Source organism: Bos grunniens, chromosome 27, assembly GCF_055505025.1.
Source record: "Bos grunniens cultivar Pamir isolate PY7600 chromosome 27, Bosgru_T2T1.0, whole genome shotgun sequence".
NCBI lineage: Eukaryota > Metazoa > Chordata > Mammalia > Artiodactyla > Bovidae > Bos > Bos grunniens.
This window is the reverse complement of record NC_141191.1, coordinates 42,415,543-42,429,989: the sequence shown is the minus strand read 5'-3', so window position 1 is coordinate 42,429,989 and position 14,447 is coordinate 42,415,543. Positions and strand designations below refer to the sequence as shown.

Sequence of the window (14,447 nt, the reverse complement as noted above, 5' to 3'; positions counted from 1 at the left end):
GGTCGCAAAGAGTCAGACACGACTGAACGACTGAACTGAACTGAACTGAACTGATAGAAATATGATGGTATCTTAGAATTCCTCTGGTTATTCTCCTGTAAGAGATTCTAGTGAGCCAATAGAAAAGTGAGTTATCTGTGAAGATTATTCCTAATAAAAATGACAAGTGGAGAAATTTTAATTTGTAGGCTCCCTGTAGACATCCTTCCCTGGTTGGTAGTTACTAAAAGTAAATGATACTAAGAAATTGAGTGGCTGTGCTACATACAGTGGTGGGGTGCTAGAATTAAAAGGAATTGGAAAGATTGTCTAACCCAGCTCCTCATTTTACAGATAAAACAGAGTCCAGCAGAGATGAAGAGACTTGTCTGAGGACCAACACCTGGTGAGTAAAGAAAGAAGAAATAAATTCAACTAAGCAATTAGTAAATTATTAAGTATTGAAGTAATTTAGATATTTAAAGCATCATGAAAGTTTCCTTATAATAATCTGATGCCTCAAATATAACCACCATTTGGCATATGAACTTCGCAAGTATTTTTATATATATACATAGAAGCAAATGTTAACATTTGTTCAAAAAACAGTGTTATATTATGTATAAAAATTATTCTACAAACTGTTCATTTACATATATCTTGTCTAGATAGTCTTCTTTTCTCTCAGCTAACATGGAGATGCAGTAGAGCAGAGGCTGGCAAACCTTTTTTGGAAAAGCTCACATGCTCAGCATTTTAGACCCAAGCCTCTGTCACAACTGCCCAGCTTCGCTGTTCTGCTGAAAAAGCAGGCACAGACATTACGTGAACACATGTGTGTGACTTTGTTCCAATAGAACTTCATTTATAAAGACAAGAAGCAAGAAACGTTTGTGCTACAGGTTATAGTTTTGTAACTCCTACACTACAGAAAGAAAAAAGTTATTTTAGAAAACTGTGATGGTTGAGAAGGAAGCGTGATGAATATCCTGCGTGTAGAGAGGAGGGAACTAGTCTGAGTGTTCACCATTAGATGTGATTTCGGACGAGCCAGGTGGGCTCCTTGACCTCTTGAGTAAAGCAGGTTTACTAATGCCGAGATTGTAGGGTTATTTTGAAAACTAAATGAATTTATGTAACTCAGTGGTTAGTACATGAGAAAGTTCTCTTCCCCCCAGGGAGGGGATTAATGCAGGATTTTTGTACTCATGTAGGTGAAGCACTTGGGCAAGGAAAAATTGCCCAAATTTACTGGTGTCTCAGCCCGTCCAAGACTTGTCCCATGTAGATCCCTTTAGAAACCGTGTTCTCAGACTGTTGGCGAAGTTTGGGTAAACACGGCTATACCAGAATGATCCTGAGATTTCCTGAGGAAGGATTAACATGCTTCGCATGGAATTTTGCAATAAAGGAAACACTATAGTTTAATTCATAGTGATTTAAGGAGATGGAAGATTTTTTAGAGGGGAAATCTAATTATAGTGAAAATAAAATTTCATTTGCCCATCATTTCCTTCATTATTCATTATTTTTTATTGGGAAGATAAGTATGTACAAAGAATAGGAAAGAAAAACATATTAGAGTGTACTAGGAAAAATAAGGAATTAATGTAATGCTACTTAACTATAAATTTCTCGTATTATAATCATATTTTAATTTATCTTCAAGGGAACCTATTGGGTAAGTTGAATTGGTTATTTTAAGACAGAATTTCTATAGCAGTTCCAAATAACTATATTGCTTTTTCTAATTCATTTTGAATTAATGTATTTTTTATGACTTGATAAATTTGTTTTTTTCTCTGCTGGTATTGTTTCATTCAGTTGAATACTTTAAGATTGAATATAACTCTTCTTCTGTTTAGTATTGTTGTTGCTTTTTCTTAACTCAGAAGTAGTTCATTTTTTTCAAATTTAGAAGTAAACTGGAATAATTCTGTTAATTTATTGTTGCAGTTTATATTCTGGAGAACAGAGGATTTTGTACTGATTAAGTGTTCCTAATAATAACTATGGCATACAATTTAGGGAAAAATTAGTTATGTCATTCATGTTGATACAATGTTCATTTTTAAGAATAAGTATGTGAGTATAGTCAAGATATTTTGACAATTGAAGAATTTTCCCAACCTAGTTGGGCAGCTGAGTCTGAAACGTAGCACACCCTTTTAATAATCGGAGACATTTTCCCAGCAGTGGGGTCTACCCCAGTGGTGGTCCCAACAGTGACCTAACTCAGTAAATCCCACAGTGAGGAAATCATTGTATTCTTCTTTCGCATCTCCTCTAAAACGTCTGATTCTCTCGGGAAGAATGGCTGTGTGATGGCATTCCATCTCTCTCACTCGTTTTAGCAAAGACGTTAGTCCTGAGACTCAGAGCTGTCCTTAGGCCATAGCGTCTGACCAGGACTCAGTTACGCTGGGTTTGGTGGCGGGGGGGAGGAGGGGGTTGCCATCCTTTTTATTTTTGGAGTTTACACTTCTATTTAAGATAAGTGAAGCTGATTTATTGCTTGTACGAGTATTCCAACTTGCCCATCTTAAGCACATTCAGGTAAAAAACAAATACACAAAAAAGTGTGCTGACTTAAATAAAAATAATGCATAAAGAAAGCAAGTTGCTTGCCAACAAGGCAAAATTCATGCTCGTGGAATCTGAATATAACAAAATTTTAAGAAAAAACTTAATGACAATAATAGTTGTAAAATATTGGAGCTAAAAGCTATCTGTAGCTCCCCTAGTTGAAGACACAGTTCTACAAGTAAAGAATCAAAGACCCTTGCGAGGTTGGAGCCTTGCACAGGGTTTCCAGATAAGAGAAGCAGTGGCCACTCTGTTCAATCCACCCAACTAAGAGGCCTCGAGAGCGTGCTCCGGGTGAGCGGGACCGCAGTGAGTGACGCCTCTGAGACTTACAAGACCCAGTTAGCGAAAAATGTAATGAGCAAGTGCTCAGTTGCAGTTGGGTGTTCTTGAACTTTTGTTGTCAAGGGCACCCTTGAGCTAGAGGGTGGGGATTGTGAAAAGGGAGTAGGGAAGAGGAGACCTATCTTGCCTTTTTGTAACTGCCAAAGCTAATTTCAATGATTGCTCTAGCAATATAACGATAACCAAGATTAAAGCAAGCAGGCATCCACTTTAGGATATGAGAGCTGGAATTTTAGATTTCATTATAAGATTGCCATTTCAACACAATAGTAATATAATGGCAATGGATTTCCATTTTTTCTCCATTTCTGTTGAAATATTATCTCATAAATATACTTTGATACAAAAGAGATCTCTCAATTTCACGAGAGCTCCACAGCTCTATTTTATTCTTACACTGACTTATCCCCAAAATATCTTTTTGATGTACAGCTTCAATATTCTTGCCAATGTCTATGACATCAGCAATCAAAAATGGCATTATTTTTAGTTTTTTTTTCCCACATACAGTTGCAGGCTATCCGAAAAAAGGGGTCCTGCTTTTAGTGTTCACTGAAATGTTCTTAGAGTATATTTGTGACTCATGGAGCTGGTTGTTCCAAGAGGGTGGAAAATGTAGCATCTATCAAAGAAGGTAACTTTACCCAGTGCGAACCTAAAATGGGGGCTTTCCTTTAAGAAGGGAACTAACACCGTTAAATATTAGGATTTCTTGTACTGGAAGAAAGCATTGTTTTCCCAAATTGTATTTCAGGAAACTGAGTTTCTGAGACCACATAGCTAGAGAGTGTCAGAGCTCTGCATGTTTCTTCCCCAAGGAAGGTCCACAAATTGAATTGCAGAACCATTACACATGGATCAGCCTTCCCAGAACTAAGAAGTCAAATGTTTCATCCACTGAAGCTCTGAGTTAAAGGTAGTGGTCAAGCGTCGCAATCAATAAGGTTAATTTAGTTGAAGAATGTAAGAAAAGCATAAATTGGTTAGGTACACAGTCCTGAATATTCAGTGGAAGGAGTGATGCTGAAGCTGAAACTCCAGTGCTTTGGCCATCTGATGCGAAGAGCTGGACTCATTTGAAAAGACCCTGATATTGGGAAAGACTGAAGGTGGGAGGAGAAGGGGGCAACAGAGGATGAGATGGTTGGATGGCATCACCAACTCAATGGACATGAGTTTAAATAAACTCCAGGAGTTGGTGATGGACAGGGAGGCCTGGCGTGCTGCAGTCCATGGGGTCACAAAGAGTTGGACATGACTGAGTGACTGAACTGAACTCAACACTTGATTTTAGGCACCATTTTAGAGTTACTTTTTTTCCTCCAGTTTCCAGAGTCATGCTTATATTATTTTGAAGTCTTTATAGAATTATTTTAGTTACTAAAACCCTTGCAGGGAATCTAAGATTCACTCAATTTACATCAATTTCATCTCTGTTCATTTGCTCAGTTGCTCAGTTGCGTCCAACTCTTTGCAACCCCATGAACTTGTAGCCCAGCAGGCTCCTCTATACACAGGGTTTTCCAGGCAAAAATACTGAAGTGGGTTGTCATACATCATAGAGTGCTTTAGCGAAATTTGAGCTCTCTGAAATATTGACATTAAAGAACTAGTTATTGGGTTAATAACTATGCTTTTCCTCTAGATGGTTCATTTGAAAAGAAAACTGAATGTATTTTAATATTCGGAAAATGATGTTAACCGGCTGCACTAAAATAAGCAAATCTTCACAGTATGCAAGCGGCCTTGGCTACAAGTAGTAGTCAGTAGTATTCAACTGACTCAAGCAGTATAGAATATTTCTACTACATGAGCACATATTGGGTTAAAAGTTTCTGTTATACTCCTGATCACTTAAAGCATAACCAAGATAAAGACATGAGCATGATTGTTCCGCCCGAACCATGAACGGAGCTCAAGGCTGCTGTCCTTGGAACAGTGGGCAGAGACTGAAAGTCCCTCAAATGAATGTTCGTCAGGCACTACTTGGCAGCGTCTCTGAGTTGGAGGAGCCTCAGTTTGGGCTTCCCAGGTCGCGCTAGTGGTAAAGAACCCACCTGCAGTGCAGAAAATGTAAGAGATGTGGGCTTGATCCTTGGGTCTGGAGGATTCCCTGGAGGAGGAAACGGCCACTCACTCCAGTATTCTTGCCTGGAGAATCCCATGGACAGAGGAGCCTGGCGGGCTACAGTCCACGGGGTTGCAAAGAGTCGGGCACGACTGAGCGACTGACACACACCCCCTCACTGAGAACCTAAGATGCGGGCTCCCTGCAGGAATGCAGCTCATAGGGACCAAACACACAGGGCAGGGAGGCATCAAGACCCACTGGCTCTGCTGTATTTGAAATGAATGACCGATGAGGGCCTACTGTCTAGCACAGGGAGCTCTTATGTGGCAGTTGGGATGGGAGGGCTTTTTGGGGGAGAAGGGATACGTGTATGACTGAGTCCCTTTATTGTTCACCAGAAACTATCACAACATTATTGATCAGCTATATTCCAGTGCAAAATTAAAAGTTTAAAATAAATAAATAAAATCTACCCTGATTAAAAAAAAAAAAAGAATCACTTTTTTTTAACCAATAAAGGAATAATTTTTTAAAAGGAAGAAATTGGCAGTCCTTTCTTCTCTGATCCATTAACTAGTTCAGAAATAGGCTCTTCTGACCCCCCACCTTCCAGGAGAACACAAGAAAGAAATCAGATGGTGCCTGCATATAGAATAAACAGTTGTTTTTTTTTTAATGACCCAAGGATCCTTTATTACTGTAACGTTGAAAGAGGCTGCTGCCTTTTCATTTTAATGTGAGAGATGTAATTTTCCCATTGTTTTCCAAGGCTGTCAGATAACAGACAAATTGCCTTTGATAAAACATGCTTTCAATTTCTCCAACGTAATATTCAATTTTCATTTTCATAAGGGACTGCTTATTTTGATGGCTTGGATGGCTTGACTAGGATGTCAGTGTCTAGATCTCATCAGTAAAGACTGTAGTCTGAGTTATAATTCCAGAGAGCATATGTTACTATCAAATTTATTATCTAAAAATACTTGTTTGTGTTTAATTCTTGAAAATCAGGAGTGACAGGCCATTTGAGTAAATAATTTCTCTTTGCCCTTTTTCTCCCTAAAAGTCACTTAGCAACAAAGGCAATTTGGGCTACTTAGTGAAGACTTTGGGTAATACTTTTACTGAACGAAAAAGAGTTCTAACTCCTGGGATTCCAACTCCTAGAATTTCTGGTAGGAATTCACATTCCTCTTTTTCATTTCACTACCTAACTATTTGTGTGTGTGTCTAACACACACAGGCTTTTCTTTTTCAGCCTATCAATACATAGAGCAGATGTCAGAAAAAATTTAATGTAAAAAAACTATAAAATTGTTTATATGCATTGTAGACAACTCTGATAATACAAAAGTAACAGACAAAATAGAAATCTTCCATGTTAAATCCCACGTATACTTTCTGTCTTCTTACATAAGCTTACATAATTACAATCATGAAGGCGTTATCATCTGAAAAGTTGTTCTCGTAGTCAACTATCTTGGCTCATCTGCCAAGGCAGACTCACCCAGCCGCGCCCCAGTATGTGCAGTGATGCCATGCCTTCTGCCCCCAAGCCCTGCCCCGAATTCCAGTCCACAGCTGAACAAACCGCGAGCCCTGACCACATGCCAAACACCTTGCCAAACACTGAAGACACACAGCTGAATATCACACAGGTTCTAACTGGCAGATACAGGAAAGCACAGGTTTACTAAGGAAGTGCCCAGAAAAGGGTGCAGCTAACCCTCAGCACCTGGGAGAGCATCCCACAGCAGGTGCGGAGGGAGAAGTCTGCCTGGAGGCTCATCAGAGAGTTCTCGGTACACGGGCGGTCGCTGAAGACAGAGCTGCCTCAAAGAGTCCCAAGGAGAGTCCCAAGAAGAATAAGCACAGGACCAAACCTTGGAGAAAGCACCACACTTTACGGTTGCCAAGACGAGATGACCTTGCAAAACAGTGAAAGAAACAGAGAAGTAGTTGGAAAACCACAGAATGCGGTATGCGGTAAAACCCAAGAAGGGAACGTTCCGAGATGGAGGAAACAGTCCATTGGGTCAGGTGGTATTTGCTTACAATAAGGTCTGAGAGATACTCCCTGCATTTAGCAGCGTGGAGGTTACTGGTGACGCTGACTTTTTGGTCTTGGCTTTCTGTTCTTGCTGTTTTGTGATGTGGAAACCAGGCAGGGGTGGGTGCTGCGGTGCTGGCAGCGTCTCTAAATGCCTTTTGTCACTTTCAGTGTTTGGATGTAATGGTTTGGTTATACTGCTGGTGTTTCCATTGCTTAAAGTGTGGGTTCCTTATGCACGTTGGCTATCTCACAGCCAAAGCTTGTCTTTGAGCTCTGATAATCCGAGTCTCAGTGTCATGCCCGCCATGTAAAACCTTCAGTGAATATTTGAATGGAGGATCACCCTTTCTCCCCAAACGTGCGAGCCCCCCCACCCCGTGTGTGTGCACTGGTCTCTGATCCTCCCTTCGGCTGCTCACCACACCTGATAGGCTGCCCGGTGGTCACCAACCACTCTTGAGTGGCATCTTTCATATCTTGGTTTTTGACACGTAGCAAATTAACTCCCCTTCCTGCAGGGAATTAAATCTTCAGTTAAAACTTAAATGGTAACCCTCCTAAAATCCCTCCTCTCCTGCCTTCCTCAGCCTCCAGTCCGTGCTCTCTCTCTCCCCTCTCCTCTCCCTGCCTCCTTCTCTCTGCCTCCCTGTCTCTCTGTCTCACTCACTCTCCTTTCCACCTTCTCTCCCCACCTCCAGCCATCTCCTCTCCCATTTTTATGCTTCCCTGGGAATTCAAGTGCCATTTTGACCCAGAACATACAAGTGGTAGGAGTAGGGGAGACTCACTCATCACACTGTTTGTCCCACGAAGATATTTTTGAAAGACAGCTTGAGGAGAAAAGGCAGATTGACATGAAAACTGAGAACATGTTCTTAATGGGTAAAATCTGAGAAAAATTAGATTAAATCAAAAGGCTCGAATTCTTGAACGATGAAGGCTCTGTGGGTGTGCCGACCTCTCTTTAGACTAACAACGCCAAGAGAAAATGAACACAAGTTGGGAATTGGGGTGTTAGCTGTCACATTATCCCTCCCACCGCTGATGATGTCTCGGTCCTCTGACGCCTGTTAGCTAAAGGACGTGGCTGAGCTCACGTGCCCCGTGGAGCAGTCCCTCGGTGCAGGGCAGAGCCTGGACTGCTGAAGGATGAACCTGCTCGAGGCTGGAAGCACCATCCATAACACGGGCCTTGTCCGTAAGGCGGCTGCCCTTCCCCGCTGAGATGCTCCGGGGAGGAGCGGCTGATCTTCAAGATGGCCAATCCTTTATAGTTAGTATCAGAAATGAGCCCATCAGTCAGCCACAGGAGACTTTTAAAGGGGCACCAGGGCCATAAACTTTATGAAAAAGGCTAGAGATTGCATTCAGCCCTCAAGTAGATACACAATTACCCTAAATCCAGTTCAGGGCAGGGAGACTAAATCTTAAAAAAATAAAGTGAAGACCCCCCACACTCATCAAAGCTTTCAGAAGCTAAGAGGTAGGAGATAGCAGTTGTAAGACAAATTTTTCCTCCTATAGCTTAGCGAAGAATAGCAGAAGGAGGGTGAGGGAAAAAGGAAAGAAATGGTAGAGAGACAGGAGAGAAGAAATTAGGCTGAAATCGGAAGGGGAAGAAAAAGAAAAAAACTGGAGAGTTGTGTTTTTAAGAATCTGTAAATACTTACCTGCTTATGAGACAAACTCATTGGTATTGAGGGAACTTGAAAATACCATTGATTTATTCACTGTAGGCAGAAGTTAGAGAAAATCTCATTTTCATGAGCTTTCCTTCTATCGGTCAGTTCCCTGGTGACTCAGAAAATAAAGCTTTTCTAAGGGCTTTCTCAGACAGTTTGACGTTTTGTTGAATTAACTGGTATATTTTGTACCAGATTTATTGGCTGCATCTTTCCATCCAAGCTAGGAATGGTTTCACATTGAATAGAGTTCTTAGGGCATCAAGAGAATCCTGGAAACTTCTTAGGCTAATCTCCCTTCTAAAGTCTTCCTCGAAACTCTCCCCAAGTCTCCTGTGGCCTCCCTGGTAGCTCAGAGGATAAAGAATCCAACTGCACGGCCAGAGACCCGGGTTCTATCTGTGGGTCGGGAAGATCCCCTGGAGAGGGCATGGCAACCCACTCCAGTATTCTTGCCTGGAGAATCCCATGGACAGAGGAGCCTGGCGGGCTACAGTCCATAGGTTTGCAAAGAGGCAGACACTATTCAAGCCACTGAGCCCACACGCGTACACACGCACACATTCTTCGTGTGAATACTGAGTTACACAAGACATAGTGTGTTTTGTGGTGGTGAGGCTCATGCCGCCCAGTTACTGATCTGAACGTGTCAGGGAGGCAGAGGTGTGACTTCAGTCTTCTTTCTAGAGCTGCTGTAATGAAGTTTCACAAACAAGGGGAACATGTCACCTCACCATTCTGGAGGCCAGACATCTAAACCGGGAGGTCCGCAGGGCTGTGCTGAAACCTGGAGGGAAGACCTCTCCCCTGCCTCCCCCTGGCTTCCGGTCCTTTGCCGGCAATCTTGCCATTCCTGGCTTGCAGCTCCCCGAGTCCAGTCTCTGCCTTGACCGGCATCCGGCCTCCTGCCCAGTCTCTGTCTTCACAGGGCTTCTTGCCGGACTCCAGGCATATTGGATTAGGGCCCATCCTACTCCACCGTGACCTTCACTAATTGCATCTGCCGTGACCCTATTTCCAAATAAGGTCACATTCAGGAATTAAGACTTCAATATAGCTTCTTTTCTGTGTGGGTGAGGGGCAGGGACACATTTAACCCTTAACAGTGACTACAAGAGATGTTTGTCTTCACTGAATAGACTTAAAGACACATTTCTAATTCAATTCAATACACACTTAACTGAAAATCCTTGGTATCAAGACGGTAGTTGCTGTTTGAGTTAAATGAGATTATCAGAGTAAGACGCCCCCCGCCCCCAACCTCCAGGTACTTCAAAGTACCTAAATACAACAGTATGCCATTATTATCGATTTTTAGATAGAGATGCAATTACATAAAAATGTTAGGGTATCTCCCTGGTGGTCCAGTGGCTAGGACTCTGGGCTCCCAATGCAGGGCATCTGGGTTCAATCCTTGGTCACAGGCTGCGACTAAGGATCCTGTGTGCAACAGCGGAGATTGAAGGTCCTACATGCTGCCACTGAGACCTGGTGCAGCCAAGTACATAAATAAAGATCAGTATTTAAAATAGGAATTTATGAAAAAATGAAACCAGTAGGACTTACATTTATAGAACAGGAGGATAGAAGAGTGGTAAATAATAGTAGCACAAAGATGTTTGCCAGGCATAATTCTGAGTACTAGACGTTCATTGAGTCCTCACAGGTATGGGAGGAAGGTTTTGTGTTTTTAACCTCTGTGGGCTCGAGTTGTTTTGGCTGGAGAAGGAGATCCAAGGGGCTCCATCCGTAGTCTGTTCCTACTTCAGCAGGTCTAGTATACTAGAACTCGTCTCCGCTGCCTCGTTGAGGTAGTTTGGGGAAGGTGCAAGCCGCGGGGGCCACTGGCAGTCAGAATGTAAGAGAATGAATTTCTCTTAAGGTTTTCCCTAGCCCTGGGCTGCAGGCTTGACGTTTTCCAGACTGGGCCCACCATGTTTCCTCCAAGTCTTGCATCCTGTTCATACAAACAGGTACAAAATGGAGCCACTAATATGTAGGAATTATGACCAATTGAAAATAAGCCCCAGGTAGGCCAGAGTTTCATCTTTTCACTGCTATTTCTGTAGTACTCCCAAAGAATCGTCAGCCTATTAGGAGAGGCTCCTTAAATATGTGTAGAATGAATGGTTCAGAGCAATCAGCAGGCATTTCAAACCCAGAGCTTGAATGAACTCAGGGAAAACAGGGTGTTCCTGGCTTTTGATAGTCACAAACAATATATTTAGGCTATAAAATGAAAAATATATTGCCCACTACTTTGGATATGGTGATTGGAGAATCTGTTGAAAGAAAGTCCAGCGATGTGCCTTTTTCCCCACACCCGGGCAAACGTAAGCCAAATAGCTGCCTGTCCCGAGTGAGCAGTATGTGCAGTGTTCCTGCTCCAAACTGCTTCTGCTTAGGGAAGAAAACAGAAACAGGAAACTCCATCCCTGCAGCCTTAATTCTTTCACTTCTGGTCCAGACCCCCAGGTTACAACACTGTTGGTTGATGATACAATCAGTTCACTTAGAAGGATGACAATAAGGATTTATGAGATGCTGACATCTGACACCATTAAAAACGCAGAAATTGAAAATTGGAAAGTATTTAGGAAAGAAAACCTGATCTTATAGTATAAAGAGAGGCATTACTGAAATATACTCTTTGGCATAAGGTGACGGAAAAGAAAGTATATGTTGGACATTTTGGTAAAAACGAAGCAAAAAAAAAAAAAACAAAACACCTTCCCAGCTTGATGTCTCAAGTGCTGTTGGACTCTACCTGATTTTAAGGCAGTCGTGCTACAAGAGGCACACGCTACTTGGAGCACACAAGTGGGGCAGACAGAGCAGGCTCGCTCTCGCCTTTGCCCTGCCAATGCTCTCTTCTTGAAAAAGTCTTGTTTCTGTGTTGGCTTTCTCCGCTGGAAGGCTGTATCATGGTTATGCACCAAATGCCCCTTGGGGTTTTCTCATCTTTCCCAATCCCCCCACCATGGCCTCAAAAATTTTGCAGACTAAAATATGTTAACTTTTAAAATTTAGAAAAAATAAATTATTTTCAGTTACTAAGACATTTTTAATTACACACTGTGAAGTTGAGCATATTACCACCAGAGAATAAGGATGATGCTTTGGAAAGTGGAAATAAGGGCCCATTCTGGAGAGCCAAGAGCTTCCTTTGGAAAGTGATCTGCTTGCTGTCTGGACCCAGTGCTGTGCGTGTGTGTATGTGTGTGTGTGCACGTGTGCGCGTAATCGCTCAGGCATGTCTGACTCTTCGTGACCCCATGGACTGTAGCCCACCAGGCTCCTCTGTTCATGGGATTCTCCAGGAAAGAATACTGGAGTAGGTTACCATTTCCTTCTCCAGGGGATCTTCCTGACCCAGGGATCAAACCTGGGTCTGCTGCATTGCAGGCAGATTCTTCACCATCTGAGCCGCCAGGGAAGATGAGATCCAGGGCTATTTGTTGGTAAATGTGAAAGTTCAGTCCAGAAATGTGACCAGCAGAGCAGCCAGTCATTGGAGTATGAGCCTAAAAAGACCTGAAATGAAATAAGGATTGATTCCCTCCAGAAATACAGATCCATTTCTGGATAGCACAGGTGAAACACTTCATGGTGATGTTTTGTAACCTCTCAGGATTCCCATATTACTTTGGGGATCATAGATTTACAGATGCAAAAAACTGTGGCAACTGCCATTAGGAGGCCAAGACGCTGACACAGGATTCTTCTAATCATTTCCTTGAAGTTCAGCAGATGTAGAAATTATTGCTAGTAGCTTAAAGGGGGATCATCTTATAATAACTTCTCTCTCTCTCTCTTTTTTTGTATTTGAATACAAACATTCCTTTCTCCTCTAAGAGTCCTAGGAATAACTGAATGATTAAGATATCCCAGGGCAAGAATTCCGAAGTCAAATAGCTACAAGAACCAGACAAGTAATGTACATGCCTGAAATGGTCTGGGAGGAAGATGGGATGCCAGTGCCACAGTGAATCAGAGAAGCGATGCCCACGGAACAGGGGTGGGGGTGGATGCCGAAGAGGATGTGGTCCCAGTGTTTCCAGGTGTGCTGACATCTCTCTCCCTTCTCAGTGTGTGCCATCACTCCAGGATAAAAGACCACGCGAGTCAGCAGCTTATAACATCTACCTTAGGATCCTGTCCCAATGTTGCACCTCAACACTAGCTAGTTCTGAAAGAGAGTGAGAGCCGTTCAGAATGGGTTCCATGGTCGTAACAGTTTGAAAAACACTGAGTTAAACAGTTAATTTGGCTTCTTTACCACAATGCTTCTCAGAAGCTTACGTGCTTTTACTTACAAAGTGAACCTCCAAGAGTAAGCTCAGGGTACAAAGAATTTTGTGACCTCCTCTGACCATTGGAGCCCCTCGCTGTGAGTGCTTCACAAAGATACTTTGGAAGACCATGCTGCAATTTACTTTGCAGTAAATAATGTGAGTGAAAATTCAAGTGAAAATCCAAGAGGAATAGCAGATGCTGAAAACAGACAAGTAGCCTGGCTAAAATAAGGATGCCTCTGAGTGACCTTGGAAAGTTAGAAGCCATGACTTCAACATATGGAGTAAAAAGTAGGAAACAAGTGTGATTTTCCTCATCAACTACATTGTGAATTAGATGTTCCTATCATTTATGAAGTGGATTTTCAAGTTTTAAGTTGAGAGTAAAACTAGAGATGATACCGGGACCCTATTCTATAAAATAATCTATTACTCAGTACATGACAAAATCTTGACTTTTGATATTCATATATTCAACAAATATATCTTACATACCTACAATGTACCAGGAAATAAGCCAGTCACTGGGTCAAGTCTAGGATTAAATTATTAGTCCTAGCTAATGCCAGTTCTGACCTAAACCTGGGGATCTGATAAAAATATGTATTTTCAATTTGCAATATTGCTAATACAGTCCTCTCTCTGAAGGTTTATCTGACATTTTGAAAAGGAAGAGTTTGGTCCATGATCATTTACTGAGTCATAATGTGACCTGATTTGGTTTGCAGTTGCAGAGGTAGCTGTGCACAACATTTGCTTTCCATTAAGATACTGAAAATCAACAATTCCAACAGTGTGTTTATTTCAGCCTGGACCGTAGCCACTGACAATTAAGAATACCACTGCTATTTCCTATTCACCCTAGGAATTCTCCACTTCTCTCTTCATGCTGCATTTCTATAATATCATCTTTGACTCTGAAGAGGCCTTACAAACAGCTGAGAAAAGAAGAGAAGCTAAAGGCAAAGGAGAAAAGGAAAGATATACCCATTTGAGTGCAGAGTTCGAAAGAATAGCAAGGTGAGATAAGAAAGCCTTCCTCAGTGATCAATGTAAAGAAATAGAGGAAAACAATAAAATGGGGAAGACTAGAGATCTCTTCAAGAAAATTAGAGATACCAAGGGAACATTTCATGCAAAGATGGGCTTGATAAAGGACAGAAATGGTATGGACCTAACACAAGCAGAAGATATTAAGAAGACGTGGCAAGAATACACGGAAGCACTGTACAAAAAAGATCTTCATGACCCAGATAATCACGATGGTGTGATCACTCACCTAGAGCCAGACATCCTGGAATGTGAAGTCAAGTGGGCCTTAGGAAGCTTCACTACAAACAAAGCTAGTGGAAGTGATGGAATTCCAGTTGAGCTATTTCAAATCCTAAAAGCTGATGCTCTGAAAGTGCTTCACTCAATCTGTCAGCAAATTTGGA

General features: G+C 42.0%; 1 protein-coding gene and 1 long non-coding RNA gene across 5 annotated transcripts in view; one reads left to right on the top strand and one right to left on the bottom strand.

Moving 5' to 3' along the window:
- Positions 1-333: 333 nt before the first annotated feature.
- Positions 334-14,447, top strand: part of RARB (retinoic acid receptor beta) — a 592,139-nt gene continuing 578,025 nt past the window's right edge. For 2 of the 4 annotated variants that reach the window (XM_086380787.1, XM_086380778.1), the window contains exon 1: positions 5,651-6,960. The gene's annotated coding sequence lies outside the window, so the exon portion shown is untranslated. Of the gene's footprint in view, positions 386-5,650; positions 6,961-14,447 lie in introns of those variants that run through there. The other 2 variants (XM_086380780.1, XM_086380789.1) reach the window with 2 other exon arrangements.
- LOC147343881 (uncharacterized) lies at positions 7,192-8,660 on the bottom strand. The gene is made up of 3 exons (XR_015156381.1): positions 8,132-8,660; positions 7,823-7,864; positions 7,192-7,546 (listed from the first exon to the last, which is right to left on the bottom strand). It is a non-coding gene; the product is annotated as an uncharacterized LOC147343881 (long non-coding RNA).